We start from the raw sequence: 16,269 nt of genomic DNA on the forward strand, positions 1-16,269 counted from the left end.
ATCTAAAACAGTGCTAAAGTTAAATGTCACTGTACAAAAACAAAAAAAAAACTCGTGGGCTACAACTGTAGCCCATGCGAGTATTGGCGTAACAAAACATCACGCGAGTACCGCAGGGTTAAACTTGTTCCTACCTCAGCTATCAGAGCCCCAGACTTTATAGAGACCAGCCACAACGCTAAAATTTGCCGTGTCTCAATCTACAGCATTACATGAGTGTAACTAATACAATTCAAAATGTTCCATACTGCATAACATTAGCTATATCTATAAATAAAGTTAAAATATACGAACTAATTCCAACGAAAGCCGTTAAATGTATTCATTTTAGATAATATACAGTACCAGAACATTTCACTGCCTGTAACCATACAGTAATATAATAATAAAATCAACTCCATTCTAGGGTCAAAATAATTCTTGTAAAATCAAGACTTCTGCCTGTATTTTATTTCATCTATCGCACTATTTTATGCCTGAATCTTCTTTACATGACAGCCAGCAATAGTAACAAATCTGTACTAGAACACAACGCAGATTATCGTCTAAAACATTGTGGGACTCGATTTTTTTTCAGATCCGCAGAATATCTTGAGAACTAATTGATCTATAAACGTTAAATTTTGCGCAGACATTTCTGATAATTCTTGTCACACCAGCAATGAATAGTAACATATATGTGTGTGTGTGTGTGTGTGTGTGTGTGTGTGTGTGTGTGTGTGTGTGTGTGTGTGTGTGTGTGTGTGTGTGTGTGTGTGTGTGTGTGTGTGTGTGTGTGTGTGTGTGTGTGTGTGTGTGTGTGTGTGTGTGTGTGTGTGTGTGTGTGTGTGTGTGTGTGTAAGACTGAGTTCGATGGAAGTGTATGAGCACCCCAAGTATTTTATTAAGCGTTACGTAAGCCTATAAAACAGGAAGATATGTCGAGAGCGGATTGAGCTATAAAACTTTAGAAACATCTATTTCGATGATAGTTTATGTTGTGCAAAGGAAATTAGCCAAGCATGAACGAAATATATCACTCAGGGAGATATTTTTAAAACAAATTTAATTGTTGAACTTTTTACGGGCATATGATTTCTAAAATTAATCATAATCGTTTCCAATTACCTCCTAAATAAAATAACAAGAAACAATTATAGTGTCTAATTAGTTCTATGATCAATCGGAGGTTATTCTGTTTACATTCTAATTATCTAAAACATATTTTCCTTGGAATGTTTTTATTGGCTCTTAAGCTCTTTGCATCCAGATATTTCCATTTTAAAATCTTTTGGAATGAGTCAGTCTACGGAGCTCCTAATGTCTGGAAGGTTTCACTTTTGTACTCATGTGGTAATTTTTGGTATTTTTTGTGCCGTGCATATGTTTGCGTCTATGTTTCTATAGAAACTTCCAGCAATTCGTTATTAACTTTTTACAGTGCAAAACTGTACCATCTTGGGATCGACAGAAATAAAAAAGTACAATTTTTATTTCATAAATGCCAATTTTAGTTAATTTGAAAACCGACACATTCATAACGTATTCAAACAGTTTTTGCATAGGTAACTTTTGTTATTTTTGCATGGAATTTCTTCACATGGAGTATAATCCAAACGGATCTTAATAATATATTCTTGGTTAAAACGTCTTCTATAATACACAAATGTCCTTCCTGTTTCATTGTTCGCAAAATATTCATGGTAATTGCTCCATTGAAAAACGGATCCATCCCAACAGCTGAGCCATCTTACCTTGAAAGGTGCTTTAAAACTACGTATACTTTTAATCCAATTTATTTAAATACACAAGTGAATTCAAATTAAAAATGTATACATTTTCACCATGGTTGACTTACATAGCAGAAGTATTTTAAAGGGTGAACTCATCATCAGCAGAACTCAACCTGCAAATCTTCGATACTGAAATTAAAATAGTCACTTAATTTATATATCATGTAGTGCATACAAAAATAATATGTAAAACCAAAAAGATTAAATTACAAATAACACTAGAATCATTAAATCAGATCAAAGAGTAAGGAAATTAGATCTTTGTACATGATTTATATCATTAAATCAGAACATTCTAAGTACTAAACATTGTTTACATTAGTTATAGATTATAAGAATTACAATATAGGAGTATTTATATAATGTAATGAATACAAGTTAGAATTACAATGTATAAAATAAGTAAACAGAATTTAAAATTTAAGAAATGAATAAATTGAGTTCATTTACGTTTTTGTTAAAAATTGTGGGACTCCAACCCCTTGGCTCCCAAGACACTCAAGATAAGTTCTTGACTAACTTTAATTTTCTTTCAAAGAACGTATATATTATTTTTATACGAATTTCGTGCATTGTAATGCAGCAAATTCTTAGATAGCTTAGAGTTCCACCACTTTCATTAAAGAGTACTGTTTATTAATTTTGAATATGTTTTCTAAGAATATTCATATTATTATTGTTAAATTTATTTATTCTATTACGTCCAGAATTTTTTAATATAAATTGTTTTCGATCCTGACGCACTACTTTTCAAAACATACTCATAAATTATCACATGATAATATAGAACGTGTATGCTAACTTCTTCTTCAAATAATCCAAACACAGGCTTCTAGTGTTAGTAGGTTTAAAATTGGTTTTGGACTTTAGCTACGAAAGGCTTTAGTGTGATTAGCACCAGCGGTGATGTTGACGTTGTATGCTCTTATGAATAGTCAGCGTAATAATGACAACATATGTATAATATATGATATTATATCTGTGGATAAGATATGTTTACGCAAACATAGTGTAATAACTACCTAAATTTATTGGGTAATGTAGTTTATAGAAGTAACGCAAAGATTTACATCAAAATAATGAAGGGAAACATATAAGAGTACTAATCGTTCTAGTCCGAATGTCTGTTGAATGAAGAGTGAGTTTGACGTATTAAAAGAGACGTATTTAAAGAATTTAATTGTGTGGCAATGGTTTTAAACGTAGTGAAACGGAACACTGAGATATTAATTGTGACAGATACTTTTACTAGTATAAGTTTGTTACATACCAATTAGCTTTCAAAATATCAACCAATTAGCTATTACGTTTTCAGGTTAAACTCAATAAGAAATATTGAATTAAAATTCTCTATATATGTGTACATAAAGATAACTATAACGTGCTGTATAACGTCATAATAAACTTTACTGTTCGTAGCAGGAGGTGAGAATATTGAGGTCAGCGGGTGATCAACCACATCAAACCCTGCCCGCTAGACTAATCTGAAACCTAGGTAAGATGTTCCAGTGGCGAGTCAATATATTCCACTCTAATACCCCAGTGAGCCTCAATATTACCACCAATCTGGCTGACCTGCTCTTTTCACAAGTTATGAAAACCCGCAATATTGAAATCTTCGTTTGCGCGTTCTTAATATCCTTTTCATTACATACTGGAAAAAATATACTTTTTTACCCATAACAACAAATAAAATGTGTACTTTATCCGTATACCTAATGGCATTTATTAATTATGATAGAACAAACTAACGTTTGCTTAAAAAATGAGTCAACGTTGATTCAATATTATTTTTTAATATAAGTAACCTCGTGCATTTACGCATTTTCATATCAGTTCAATTTTATACTTTTATATGTTGTTAATCATCGCTTAATATTTTAAGTAATGATTTATTGGTAATCAACTTTAAATACATTCGTATTAAATCACTTATTGTTAGTACAAACGAGAAATTTCACCTAAAAAGATAAATTGGTTATGTATACAATTTCTACTGTGCCAAAATAAAAACTTACAGCAGCTATATAAGTTTTGATGTTAAAAATAAATGTTTAATAAAAAACCGTAACTATTTGTAAGTGGTATTGCCACTGACCCCTCCACGGTAACGATGTTACCGCTCCATAGTGAGGACTGTTGGAAGTAAGTACTACCAGTGTTGGTTGCAATAAACCGACACTTAACAACAAGGCAGATATTTTTGAATAATGCAGAGTACAAACGCTAACACCCCCAAAATCCTGGATGGATTTTGCGACCTGTGCAGTACAAATATTTTGAATGAACAGTCTCCCCACAATAGTATTGACTAAGAATAATTAAATTAAGTTGTCGTTGAGTTTGTTTTCTATTTAAATCTTTGTTTATTGCAAAAGAAATATTTCTTACAGCTCATTAAGAAACTATTTCCAACATAGGAAAAAAATTAAACCATAAGGAGGTTGAGTTTCAATAATAGAGACGGGGAGAATTTTTTTCAGTCACTGGAGATCGTTCTATTCGCCAGATTAAATCAATTAATAAATGACTACTTAATCGTGTAAAACCCCCAACAGTTAGTCCACCCCTAAATAACTTTAATCAAAGATAAACGAGAATTACTGACAATACTAAATACTTGGCACAAAGGACTCGGCAAGGCCTTCTTCAAACGATGGTTTCTCATGACAGATCAATAAGGTCAAAATACATTCCGTCTGACTCTGTGTCCATTTACTCGTATGAAATATATAATACTGTTCAGAAATATTTCAGAGGTTTTACATTTGGTACATTTTGTTCCTCTCAGTTCCCTAGGAAAAACCGCGACGTGCTTAATTAACCACCCTAAATGAAACCTAATTAAATCCGTGAACTACTTTATCGATCAAAATGTCTACGATCCAATAAACTGAAATTGTTATATTTGTTAGTAATAGATGAAATACAGTTTAATTGCCAAACCCTAATTGTATTTTACGAAAACGTTTTCAATAACAAATGATTTAATATTTAGGCTAATATTAATAACTCTTAAGTAAAAAAAAATAATACAAATATAATTTTTTATTGAAAACAGAAGACTATACTACAATGCTCAATCAGTTTAGTGGTGTTTGACTCACTCTTCTTCTAAAGCACATAAGTAGGTTTTGCAATGCGTTCTGCAATGACACAGAACGGCCGAGGAACGACGTAAAACTAGTGCTTGGCGAGATTTGTTGTCCTGAATTGTATTTAGGAAGTCTCCCTACAATAAAAATGGTGCTGCTACCACCTGGCTTCTCCAGAGGCAAACTTTTCACACTTCCGGTGTCAGTTGTACTGATTCTGGTAAGGACAGATGACTTAATCTGATAATTGACTAACTGTATGTACAACTATTGTAATCTTATTGCTATATGTTTAATCATACTACTAATAAAACGCATCCTGTTAGTACGGACAATTTTTACAACGAATTTGGACAGTTTCCGTGCTTCATTATATAATAAAAATTACGATGTGGTTACAACAGCAGATATTTAAACTTAATGACTAATACATTCGCCAAAAATTGAAGTTTTCTCATTGATTTAGTTGAAAAGTGTTAAGCGTACGATAAAAGATTAAATATTTAATACCATCGTTAACTGTATAACTCTAATTGAGAATATTATTAGTGTCTCAATATCTATCAATTAGTGCGTTTTAAATAGTTATATCTATGCTCTGAATATTCTTAAGTCTATTTGGTTAAAATATGAAGGTATCCAAAAGTAAATATAACAATATAACATTTAAATACCGCATTAAGTATACTAGACTTAGTATCTATATTAAATGAATTTTTCATTACATTTATTTAAATTTAATATTGATTTATTTTAACATTTTTTTGGTGTAACATAAAAGCTTAGCTTAAAACAAATAGCTACAGTGATAGTTTAAACTATTTACCTAAATATACGAAATGAATTCTAAGTATGAAATCTTTCATTCATGGACGCAGACCGCTGGTTTTTGCAGGAAACGTCTATTACAGGTATGTTAATCATTCAATTATTTTATGAGAGATAAATTAGTTTGATTTTGATGATTAGGCTTACCATTAGAAATGGTAATGCGCTCTACAATCATACGAACCGCTGTGAAATATACATGATTAAACTTGTTGTATTGAGCTATTTCAAGAAGTCTCTCTACGGTACATACCTTGCCATGAACATATTTGTTATACAGCTGCGAACTCCTGCACTTCTGTAGCCAAATATAGAGCCTGGGCAACTGAGCAGGGTTACTTATTATTATAATGAACTACATAATTGGGTCTGATATGGCCCTTTAAATAGTTGAGAATAGCAGTAGAATTATGTTCGTATAACTGATGGTATACTACATTTGCTGAGTGGAGTTAAATAGTTGTGGTTCTCCAGCGGTGGATACACACAACTGAGAAGGAATGGTTGTGTTATTCTTATACTGGGGCTGGAGGTGTGAAGAATCGCAATCCAAACTATGTGATCGTACACGAAAGAAATATAGATAGTAAGTGAATCGTCCTAAGGGTTGGAATCTAAATGGGTATTCAAAGAACTTTGACGTCCATAAAACCCTTGTGTGGTGTTATTAAGCATGGAGAGAACGGAGGGGAGCAGTATAGTATTGGAGAATGCATTTCAGTAGCAGCCTACTGATATTGCGCGCACGGAAATCATCATGGTATAATTTTCAATAAACAATGCATAATGCAATATCTCTCAATCATACTATTGTTTTAGACGGGCTATCTCGCACATTCAATTCATTTTATGAGACCACTACATACAGCACTGTAATTACAGTTTTATGGCAGGGGCAGACAGACGGCTTCTTCCGACGAGTACCGGGCTTCGTGTACAGCAGAGAAGCCGCCAAGCATGCACGAGAGAAAGATAAAATATGGCCATTTCCCTCTCATAAACACTTTATTTATCAGTGATTTAACGTATCACCAGGTTCTAAAAACGGCATTATAAAGTGAAGAAGTGATTTATTTCTTTGCCTTTTATGGGAAATTTAAAATAATTTGTGTAAAAAGAGGGACTGATAAGGCAGGGATAAGTAATCAAATAAAAAAAAAATTAAACAGAGATAAAAATAAAAACTCTGGTAAAAAATAAAGAGGTAAATGAGATATTTCAGGCCATGTTTAAGATCGTATGCCGGGGCTACGTTTAGCGTACTGTCACAACAACCGTTCTTCTCCCGCGCACGAGAGAACAACTCAAAAAACTCTGTACTGTAGTAAAATAAATTCATAAGAATGTAACATAAAAATTAATGATTTGGCTACATTTACTATCGTATGAGTCTTAATTTATAACTGGTATTTCTTATATAATTACGTTTTATATTTTCGATTACAGTACAATTAAATTGCATTTTTAAAGTCATTCTGTTACAAAATCTGAAATGCTAAAATACCATAAAAATACCGCTTAATCTACAGCTATTGATAAAAACATTCTTCATTAACAATGTATCCACGAACCAAAAAATTAGAATGCGAGATAAACGTACATTGCTGGACGTTTATTATGAAATACAATACGCTATGTCCCCTTACCTTAGCTAGTAAGTTCTGTCTCAGGTCTACTCCGCAGTCGAATACTTGTAATGTGCAGTACTATTAAGTAGACGATTAACCTAACATGATAATGAGGACCGTGACTTAGATAAAGTGGCATTATGACTTACATTTTTTCTTCTTTAGCTCTCGGTCAAATCGTACCACTTCCTGTACGTCGCAAAGAGATCTTACTTAAAGAATATAGAAAGACTTTTGTAAATGTCTAGCAAGTTTTAGAATATTCTATAGTGTGGAATTTACTACATCTACAAATTGTCAAATTTTTCATAACTTACAATTTCAAGACATTTTAAATTTCAAAATTTAACTTTAGTGTGTAGTTTTAAATAACGAAACATTGTTTTTAAAGGACTTATTGATTGTTCATTTTTGTTTAAAAATACAATGTTCTTATACGAGTTTCATTTTAGTTTCATTTATCTATTAACAATGTAGTACTGTATTTATATAATTTATAATTTCAGCTATAAATGTTCTAAAATGTATAAAACCCTTTACTTTACATTTAAATACTGATATAAAATGCATCTTAGTTCTCTTTTGACAGAAGTAGGCTTCTCTGATCTGTGTTTTATAGTGTATTTTCCTGATCAGGAAACAAAAACAAAATCAACTATGGAACAAAACTTACTATAAACGTAGTAAACTATTTGACTTTTTGACGTATTTCTTGATCATGTCAACAAGGCAAATTCAACATTGGCATCTAAAATATTTAAACATTTACTATAAATTTAAAGATTATTATGAAACTTATCTAAATTGTCTTTTAACAAAAGTATTCTTCTAAGAGATATATTCTCTTAACCGGGAGAGAGGCAGCATCAGCTTTGGAACAAAAAATACTAAGACTAGAGTGAATTAAAATGACTATAAGTATACACTTTTTAACATATTTTCTTTATCGTGGTGAAAATTAAAATTTGAAATTGACGTCGGAAATATAATAAACTCAAACCAGAAGTGCTCCTGCAGGTGGAAAACATACGAAATTACGTGCGAAACCGTGGGTAACTGATAGTATTTAAAAAAAAAGAAGTTTTATTAATATAATGCAATTGTCTTAATAAATTACGGTTATTGAGCATTTAAGCTAGTCTATCATCTCATACCACTAAATTTTATCGAATTAATATAAAAATATTTAACTTAGTATTAGTTTGTAAAATTAAACAGCACATTTATTTTTTTTTGTTAATTATTTAACGCTGTGTTGCTATTTATAAATTATTAGTTTACACTACACCGCAAAAGAAAACCATTAATAATACTTTTAAACATTTAATTTGAATATATAAACTGTAAATAATAAAACTGTTTGAATTAAATTCGATTATTAACTCTTCATGAACATTCAGATTAGTTATAAACGTTAATATTAACCAATTATCCAGTTACTTTTTTAGGATAGTAATATATGTTTTTGGAATTTAGAGGTAAGCTTTATTTAAAATACATACTAGTTATCCTTTAAAAATACATTAATATTTAGTGCATTAACATCTATTTGCTTGAGTCATACATATACAAGTTAGAACTGTTCTCTATCGCTTTCATGTTTATAAACCAATTGATGGAAGCTACATGAATATTTATTGGCAATGTGCGTAAAACCCTTTATAAAGGAACTTTTCAAACAAAGATCAGAGTTAAATTACTTTTCGTTCATCTACTATCTGTACATTTTAAACACATAAATAAACCTCGGAAAGAATTAGAAAAAATTGGAAATAGTAAAGCCCAATAAAAATAACACTACATATCATAGATTTACTATTACAATTGTTTCGTTGTAATCTTAAACTTGAGGGCTAATCCCAATTCTAAAGCGTGTGTTGATAAAGAGTATATACAAATTCTTTTTCTAAGTAAATAGTTCAAGCAACTGTTATGAAATCTTATACATAATAATTAATCACTAAATGTGTTACTAAACGCTAATCCCGAGAGCTACTGGACCAATTCAGCAATTTTTTTTAAAAATATATACGTGTAAGTCACATTGTCTAAAAGATGTTATATAATATTGTAACAAAAGATTCTATCCCTTTAGATACCAAATTTTTACTATCCATTTTTTAGTTGATAGGAGATGAGCCTATCATATATAAGCATATTTACGAAAGATAATAAATTTGGCAAGCTATGTGAATCCATTAAACTAGTTTGTCAGAGGATATTACACAGATTGATTTAATTTACATCCAAATCAAACACAATGAGAAATGTGATATAGCTGAGCTGGTCAATATGCATTCGATATCCAACCCGGCCGGGCCGAGACCTGAACCTATTCATAACTGCATCAGTATTCAGCTTCAGCACTCAGACGGGAACTTGCTGATGGTTGCTTTAGATTACCTGAGTCTATCGTACTTGGCAACAATAGGATCCCTACCAGATTCTTGATATTAATGTAATGCTTTAAATGCTTATGTAGACCTTTACACGTAAAAGTATAAATATTTTTATAACTTGCCATTCGAAAAAACAAAAAAATAACGATTCAATAACATGTTGTTGGTACAGTACCACACAACCACACGCCTATTCCCTTAAAGGTATTGAAAATGCTACTTGATTAAATTATTTTGGGCTTTTAGATCTTTGATATTCAGTGACGTAGTCATAAGTTTTAATTTACTCCAAATACAAACATACTTAAGAATGGAAAGATGTTCCAGTTAAGGGTTTAGGTAAGAACTATACTGAGTACGCCACACAGGGAGAGGTTGTTGCGTGACAGGATTCGAGGGAGCATTAAAAATTTCAAATCTGTATCTCCTTTAATATTCGAGATGTAATACCAATAGACAAAGAGAAAATCAAGACAAGAACTTTCAACATACCTCCGTCAGATAAAAGACAAGTTCTGTCAGCTTACTGAGAAATACGCTTCAATGAAGGCCATAAAACTTTCATTGTTGGACACTTACCGTCATAGAACTCTTGCTTGAGTATGTAGAAATAAATTTTTACATAGCAATATTAAATTTACAGATGAAATTTTTTTTGAGAAATCTTGTAACTTGATACATTACCACTCATTTGAAACCTTTTAACGAGCATACTTCCTCAAAACATTTTTGCGTCCAATAGTCAATATCAAGATTACAAAGTGGTTTGCGGTTCACGTTTGTAAACGGAATGGATCATAAATTTCGAGTATCATCAGTATATATTTTATAGGATAACTAATCAAACTGCAATTGCCGCTTAAAATGTATTGCAATTTAGTAATTTACACGCTTTCTGCACCTTACTTAATTTATCATATAAGCTAGCTGTTTTTTCCGCAGCTTCTTACGCTTCTCGCAAGCTTTTAGAGTGTATGAGCACTTCTGGTTCTAGTTAATTATATTTCTAATTTGTTGTAGAGATTTTCCTTGTTGCCATGATCAAGAAAATCTGTCAAAAGTGTATGTTTGTAGCAATTGTTCCCCAAATATAAATATGCCTTAGGTGTAAATTCGCAGTTAGTTCCCTGCATGTAATAATCCATGTATATTTTAAACCATACATCTCACAAATTTGGATCAGAGCTCGCAAGTATTGTGACTGGTAGGGGTTGGCAAAAATTTACTATCTAACGAATAACATTACAACACCCAAAGTTGTGTGTAAATTTAAATTGAATATTAATTCCTAGAATATAAAGTGTATTACCCTCGTACACATATGCTCTGTAAATTGCCACCTGCTTCAATCACACATTCTCTAACAGATTATGACACTCTCAATTCTTATAGATATTATGGCACTGTCAGTTATATATTCTGTAGAGAAAATGCCAATCATATTCAAATACACTTTGCAGATTACAAGATACTTGATCATGTCCTCTACAGATTACACTCACCTCACCGATTATCATACGTTGTAGTTATAGCAACTTGTTGTTCAAGTGGCTTAAAGGATAAAGAGGAGCTCATCTAGAGTGGAAGGTGTACAAAGGTTTAATTACACCAAGACGCAGTAGGGCACTAAAGTTACCAGGTTTAAGTGTTTCAGGTCGTTACCTGCAATTTCCTGTAGAACAAATAACCTCGGAGTAACGTCTCGGTACCAAGCAGAGCGATCCCGACTATCCTTGTTCAGCTCTTACAGCGTACCTCTTCTTTCCTTGAACATTCTATTAAATTATTTAAAATATTATACTCAGATAAAAAAAATAATAGTACAGTGATTTAAGAAAAATTATAATATACAATGACAATAAATTGGGGCTGTACTGCATATAGATTAACACCTGTTAGAACTAGAAAAGTTTCATTAAAAATGTTTTAAGAAATTAAAAAAATCATTATATTTTATATTATTTGGTTTACTTGATAATAACTTAACTAGAACCAGCTATCATTGAGTTATCAGGTAGGTGGTTTTCATGAGGTACCTAATTTTCGTAACTACAAACGTTTTATTTCATGTATATTTCTAATAACTGTAATAGGGTTTCGTTTCCTTTCAGAATAGTAAAGACTTTTCTATACATATTTTTGTGTTACAAGATGACAATAAACCAAGTGAATTCTCTCAATGCTATTGCAAGGGGTGTAAAAATGAACTAATATATTTAGTTTGAATAAAAATTAAAAACTTAAAGCTTCTCTATTAAAAAATCTCGATACAAAAGTACTGAAAAGGGGTAATTGAATTTAAAATAATTATTGCTTGTTAATTTCTATTTTTTGAACGTATGCGGAATGCATAAACGCACAAAGTGTGGGACTCGTCCCGTTTAGCACAGGGGACACCAACTAAACCCTCTATGGGCCGCAGGATCCCGCCCGGGAACCTTTCTCAAGATTATTTCATGCATGAACGTATATCTTGCGTCTAATATACGTATATAGTAATAAGAGAGCCGTGCTTAATTTCCGAGAGCCTAAGGTTCAAGCAGACTACCTTTTTTCATTTCACAATAAGCACAACGTGGTGAAACGCAGAAACAACCTTCCACGTGTAATCACTTTGCACTAATTTCCCTACCATGGTTACTATGGTGACATCACCGCTAGTGGAGACAAGGATTATTTTGTGCACGGCGAAACGCCCACATTCGAAGAACTTCCATCCGGTGAAGCTGCTCCCTAAAGTAGCCGTGCCCTCTCAGGAACTGACACAAGTAAAAGATCTACCCGTGGCCGCGGCTTATCTAGGTGTCCAGGTCTTTCATGAAGGTTTTATGAGACCCTGGTCTCACCTTTGCTATCAAGCTTTCATGGTTTCTCTCGTCGTTGTTGCTGACGTTTAATTTCACCCCTGTCCGGAGGTAAGGCGAAATATCGTCCGACTCTCAACGACGAGCAGATCGAATATAATGAATCAACCATGCCCACCGGTGTACGCGCAGGTAACCCTATTTGATGCTGTCTGCTGGACTCCCAGCATGCGCTTACTATATATCTTATGGTCCTGATGAGACATGCGCACCCTTCTGCGCAGTACGTAAGTGTGGTGTTTACGGTGGTCAGGAGGAGTCGTCCCTTCGCTGTTCTAGAGACACCTACATTCCCCATCAAACTGTTCAGTGACGTAACAACCCGTGCTGACTTGTCGCCCACCGTCTGGATCTGTTTTCAGTACCGCAGGCGTCAATCGAACATCACACCCAGACAGCACGCTACAGTCCTTATTTTGACCTCGACTACATCCACAATCATAGGAATCACAATAAGTATTCTCCGTTGAATGAGCATGACGATCTCGGTCTTGGCAAATACAAATACGACTCCGTGGTTTCTCATCCAAGAGGTGATCTGAATCATCATCTAATTAAGGTGTAACTGGGCCAACTTTGGAGTTTTACCAATCGTGACTGCGGCTACGTCGTCCGCGAGCCAAAGCACTGCGCCGCTCCGACGATTACCACCTTCTTCTCCGATCTCCTGCCTTCTTCCGTCTCGTATGGTCGGATGCCGGTTATTCAGATAGTCCTACACAACGACCAGGAGATAGTCGGACACTCTGAAGTTCTGCTGCAACGCCTCGATCTTGTTAACCCAACAAGCAGAGTTGAATGCACTCTTTACGTCAAGGATGACCAATATCAATATCGGCCGAGCTTGGTGACAAGCATTAATAGGCCGCTGAACCTCATCCATCACTTCCATATCAGACATTACGGTTGTTCACTGCCAGTTACCGTACTCTCCGTCTGCGTACAGGCTGTCAGAGCCGATGTAGCAGAATGCAATCAAAGCCACCGGGGACTTGTCTTACCGGCACCACGGCTTACGAAGAAGGGACTCTACCTTGACTGCCATCATAGTCTTACAATAATTACCGTTTGTTTTATTAAGTGCTTGTTTTGTAGATATTGTACATGGTTATGGTTTTATACATTCCTGATTTAAGCGTTTAAGATTATAGTTAGCTATATTGTGTATTGTTAGTTTTCTACTCGAGGAAAAGATAAGACTGCAGATTTAAAAACTTAATTTTACTGATCTAGTGTATAACTGAACCATTGCAAATGTTCAAAAAAACCTTCACCACCATTGTCCTTGCATCGTCAGAGTAAACTTAATAAAAGATGAATTACTTTCCACCTGTCTTATATATTTTCATAACAATCTGTAGTGACAGATTTATTTTCACGATAATTTAATATTTTACTTCCAAAAATGTATGCAAACAATCTCATGAAGATTGTCCTAACTAACAGTTTTGACCTCTATTTAATAGGTAATAATCCATGCAGTAAAAGACATTGTCTGAAAATGTGAACAATGTAAATACCTCAGAACAATGACAAGAAAACAATAAAATGTTTTAGATTATTTACAGACAATATAATTTAAAAAGTACCTCTGCATTATATTCTGCTCTGTTGTACAAAAATTAAATAAGATCATAAGGCAAGAAAATAAGCGTCGCATTTCTAGATGGTGTTGTGATATCACTACGCTTTTATCTGCAGACAGTTTAATTACAGAATATGTTCTTCATTACATTCTACTCTTTTTTTGTACACAAATTATATAAGATCTTTATAAGAACAACAAGACTTTATAACTAGATTTCTGTCTATAGACATGTTTAATTACGGGAGTATATCTCCGTTGCATCCGCTCTGTTTCGTCCTTCATATCAGCTGTTACATTACATAATTCTTTGAACTGCCTACATATCTGTATTCGTGTGAACGTTTTGAGATCATCGAATTCAGTTGAAAGAAATGTCAAAAGTGGCGTAAATTTTTTTTACTTTGAATTGTTTAATATATTTGTTATATTGTGTGTTAGACAATTATGCTGGTTTAAAATAGTTTCCTAAAAAAAGACATTCTATGTTTGTAACTTAAGGTAGCTGTATGATGTATATGTTAATATATTTTACTAAAATTATATTTTTAATTGTATAACAGCAATTTCCCTTATGAAGATCTACACAAGGTACACTTAATAGTATACTGCTATTGTTATGAACTTTAACACCATCTTCACGATTTTACAGTTGGTATCAATAATTCGTTATCAAGAAGTATCATGAGACGTAATAACACTATCAATTATCCAACAATCACTGGATATTATTATATTGATCAATAAGATTGCACGAATATTTAATTCCATTATATTATATATATACTCAAAACTGGTAGACTTTACTAATTAGTACTGTTTTTCTCCGATGTTCTTGGAACTAAATTCTTAGCGGAATACTAACTTAACTTACACGCATAATAATGTATTCTCTCTTGAACTTTGTATCTGAAGATCTTGCTGCCAACCAACTCCTCGCGCGCCTTGTCCGTAAGGAAAATATACATGTTTCGTTTATAAACTAGCCCTTTCAATTGAGACTTCTACTTTGAATGTATAATAAAATCAATTTGTAAGTAGTAAAGTAACTAACCTATGATGAAATTTTATTTGCCAGATGAATAAACATATAGGTTGTGGTGATGTACTTCTGACGAGACCACATTATCGTGATTATATGTTGCTTTGATCAATGGCTAATACCACCACGATTTTGTTGTAGGAGAGTTCTTGTGTCGTATAATTATATATCATTAAGAACTACTTTGATTCAATCTTCCTTTTCGAGACGTTTAATTTGACGTCAACGTGTAGGGAAGTTATTTTAAAGTTTTATTAAGGGATTCAGTTCGTAGTAAACATTCCAAAGAACATTGAAAACACTAAACCCACGCCATAGATATAAATTTAGTTAACTATTACTTTATTTTGGTAGCAATATGGCAAGTTATTTTTTGTTTAACTTCTAAAAGTGGCACTTTTTTGTTATTTGACATAATTGAACTATAGAATATTAAGCATTTATTACTTGGAACTCAGATATATCCAACCCCATTTCTTTCGTCCAGTTGGTTCAAAATAAATTCTAACATAAGTATATTTGATGAGAGTGTCAAGACAGTTAATGTAATATAGTTTTGTGGAAACTACTATAAAAAAATAAAAATTTATTTATTCATATATTTTAATCCATACCCAACAAACGCGTAAATTCAAAATGATTTAAGATATTAAAACTTTACGTTAGTTCGGATCGAATCCCAACTATTATCGTTCTATAAGACATGTAGCTGTAAATAGGTACGTGCATCATCCAGTGTATACTTTTTGTTTTAGTAAGTATTTATGTACTTTGTGTAAACGTGTGGTGTGTTATACCGTTGCTGGTTACAATGTATACGTTTTGAACTACTGATGTAAGTTACATGCCAATTTCAAGTTACGAAATGATGGTTCAGAGACTATCTAATTTTTTATGTAAGATACATGTCACACAATCAATAAAAGACAAATTCAATACATTACAATATAAGTATGCATAAAATTATAAAATAATATATTAAACTTTGATATTAATGCAGTCCAAAGAATCTGCACTATGTTTAGCATGGTTATTCTCCAACCTGAAATTTGTAGT

This window comes from Homalodisca vitripennis, chromosome 1 (assembly GCF_021130785.1).
Source record: "Homalodisca vitripennis isolate AUS2020 chromosome 1, UT_GWSS_2.1, whole genome shotgun sequence".
In the NCBI taxonomy this organism is placed as follows: domain Eukaryota; kingdom Metazoa; phylum Arthropoda; class Insecta; order Hemiptera; family Cicadellidae; genus Homalodisca; species Homalodisca vitripennis.